Source organism: Lipotes vexillifer, unplaced genomic scaffold (assembly GCF_000442215.2).
Source record: "Lipotes vexillifer unplaced genomic scaffold, Lipotes_vexillifer_v1.1 scaffold768, whole genome shotgun sequence".
Taxonomy (NCBI): Eukaryota; Metazoa; Chordata; class Mammalia; order Artiodactyla; family Lipotidae; genus Lipotes; species Lipotes vexillifer.
Window position 1 is genome coordinate 91,051 of NW_006799156.1, and position 3,642 is coordinate 94,692.

The window sequence follows — 3,642 nt, forward strand, 5'->3', positions numbered from 1 at the left end:
TCATTTTTTTTTTGGACAGCCAGCAAGTGTGTAGCAAAAGTGCTGTTTGCATACTTCCCACTTATCATCCAGAATGTATATACATACTCAAAGGTTAAGAATTAATCAAAGTAACACTTAAAAATTCATCAAGAACATTCTTAAATGAAACTGCCATGTTATTGGGGTGTGTGTGTATGTGTGTGTGTGTGTGTGTGTGTGTGTGTGTGTGTGTGTTTGTGATGGTAAAGAACACAATGATGGCTCATACAGCTTGATGACTGTGCCTTGATTTATGCTAAGATGCCGTGGATTTACACACCATTGCTTTGTCCAGTCAGTGCAAATTGCAACACAGTGTAAGAGAATAAAAACAGGCAAAGAGATTCTTAGTCTAGATATAGAAAATGTTTTAACTTCAAAATCTTCTAAAAGAGCCTCCAGGAACCCAAGGGGGCCACAGACCACATTTTGAAACCCCTGCTATAGAGCATATATGGACAGTGGCTTTGTAAAGAGGACAGCCTGCCTCAAAGTAAAATAAAATTTTAAGACACAAGCTGTAAATATGCTTTTAATCTCAATTTAATCAAGGATTCAAAAATTTCAGGACTAAGAATGAGAATAAGTTACCCATCTTGAGGTGAGTGAATGGAATTCTGGGCTAAGTTTAGCAGGTAATTGGGGCAGGAAGCCTGGAGAAGAAACCAGCTGAATTTAAAAGTTCAAAGAAAGAAGCCAAAGCCCAGAAAAATGTAAGCACTTTTCACATTATTGCTTTAAGCCACCTACTCATTATTTACATGTATCATTGCTTTACATAGAATTATTTTTCTTTGTTTTATTTTGCTTTCCACAACAATACAGAAAACCATTTCAGTTCAATCATTTAAGTAAGATAGTGTTGTCCACTGGATACTACTGAAATTTAGGCATGTATCACATGTGCTCAGATATTTTAAAAATTTCAGAAGAGCATGTTTTTATGGGAGGGCTGGGTTGATGGGTTTATCTCTTCCTTTCTGAATAATAATCAAGTCCTATCTCAATATGTCATGGATAGTTTTCCACATCACAGAATGCTCATTATGGTTTCTTATGGTTTTATATGAATTTCATAGACATATTTCATATAAATTATCCAGTCTGGATATATATTTTTGGGTATATCCAAAAAATAGGGAAAAAAACATGAACAGATAGTTTACAATAGAAGAAATAAAAATGTTACCACACTTAAAATAATGTTCAACCTGAATAGAATTCAACATAAATTTAAAAAAACAATGAATTCTGTTTTCACTTATTTGAACAACTCTTTTAAGTCATAAAATCCTTTGTTAAGGAAGAAGAGGGAAACGTTTGCTCTCATAAACTGATGTGAGGAATATAAAATTTTACAACCTTTTTGAAGGGCAGTGTTGTGAATTTTGTGATGCATATCAAAAACGTTGATATAAGGGCTTCCCTGGTGGCGCAGTGGTTGAGAGTCCACCTGTCGATGCAGGGGACATGGGTTCGTGCCCCGGTCCGGGAAGATCCCACATGCCGCGGAGCGGCTGGGCCCGTGAGCCATGGCCGCTGAGCCTGAGCGTCCGGAGCCTGTGCTCCACAAAGGGAGAGGCCACAGCAGTGAGAGGCCCGCGTACCGCAAAAAAAATACAAAACGTTGATATACATAGCCATTCGTTAGTCCATTAAATAATTCTTCAACAAATATGTATTGCTATGCTATGACTTTGTGTAGTAAGTGTACAAAACCATACTGTCACTGCCCTAATGGATTGTAAAGTCCTGTGTAAAAATAATATGTACATGTACAACTGTATAATACAAATCATTATGAAGGATGCTCGCATGTCACTGTGATGAAGACAAGGAGTGTGGGGTATCTCCTTACAGAGGGTGTTCAAGGCAGGTCTCAGAGATCCATTTGATGGGAAGGAGCCAGCCACAGTGGAAAGGCTTGGGAAGATATTCTGGACAGGAGACACTTGTGCAAAGTCTCTAGGGTAGGAAAAAGCTTCCAGTTTTTGAGAAAGTAAAAACAAAATCAAAACAGAGTGGCTTTCAACTGCTTATTGTAAGGGAAAAAATGAAACATAATGAAATATAGGCAAAAATGAAAGCAAGTGTAGGCCAAGGTAAAGTGCTTGGGTTTTATTCTAAGTGCTGTGTGTAACCTAAGGTCTTTCTCCTACTTGGCCTCTTCTTGACTCTGAGTTAATAACTGTCTCCCTCTAGGAATGAAAATATTCTCTGGCTTTTGCTAAGGATTCTTATGTTGTTTAGTTATTCTCTGACAGATAAAGCGCCTTCCAGAGTCAATCACATGACAGGAAGATTGTGCCAGAATTTTCTGTTTTATTCCTGCCCACATGCAATTTCTCTGTTGACACATCCAGACCGCAATGTACCAACAGTCATTTCCATCTATGATCCATTAGCATCACATACCCAGAGATTTATTTTCTTTCATGAATTCATGTAGAGAGAAAAACTGATGTGTACAGAGATGGCATGATTCTGAACAGATCAGAACACGTTTGTCACATATTAGATTTGTGATTTTCTGCTGTGGCAGTCATGGGGGTGCATTGCTCAGAAGGTCCTTAGAGAAAAACTGCTGTTCCCTTCAAAAAAGTCTCTAGCTTTTGCACCTTTAGATCTGCCAGAGCATTCATGTCAAGGCCATGCCCAGGCAGCTTCTAGCCAATGACTGAGCACCATGGGGCACTAGAGTGTGACCACTCCTGCCAAATATGGGGCTCCTCTAATGAGAAATCTTGGCTCTGCACTCTCATCTGTCTGGGTGAGACTTCCTCAGAGCTGCACTGCAGCCTGAGGCTTCTGCCTACATGATCCCTCTTGCTTCCCATTTTCCTTTCACAGGTATCAGACCTGACTCAGAGGCCTCTGCCTGTCTATATATGCTCTCTCCCCTTTCGCCTTCATGGACATATTCTCCAAGAAATAATTTGAAAAGTACTTTCTTCTTGGCATCTGTTTCTCAGAGGACCCAGTCAAACCCAGCTAACTCCAATGAATATATAAGCTAAATGCTAAAAACAGGAGTCAAAAGCCTTTTCCATTCCTTTTTTGGAGGTAGGCATGTGCATACAATATAACTATGTTTTCAAATTTGATCCCATTATTTTTTAAATTGATGTGAATATAATACAAATGTTTGTAATCCTAACTTTCATCGTATTGTCGTCTTAATAGTATATACAGGTGTTTTGAGTGAAACTTGAGAGAGACTAGCTAAATAGCTATCACTTTTTTTTTGTGGTATGCGGTCTTCTAGCTGTTGTGGCCTCTCCCGTTGCGGAGCACAGGCTCCGGATGCACAGGCTCAGTGGCCATGGCTCGCTGGCCCAGCTGCTCTGTGGCATGTGGGATCTTCCCGGACCGGGGCACAAACCCATGTCCCCTGCATCGACAGGGGGACTCTCAACAACTGCGCCACCAGGGAAGCCCAGCTATCACTTTTAAAATTAAAGAACTGCATTCATTCTGATAGTTAATTGACACACCTTTCCCACCATGTAAGTACATTAAAAATATATGCCATTCTTTTGCATTTCAGCACTTGTTTTTTATTTCCTGATATTGGTATGCCAAGTATTTCTTTGAGTATTAAATAGAATAGTTGAGTCTTTA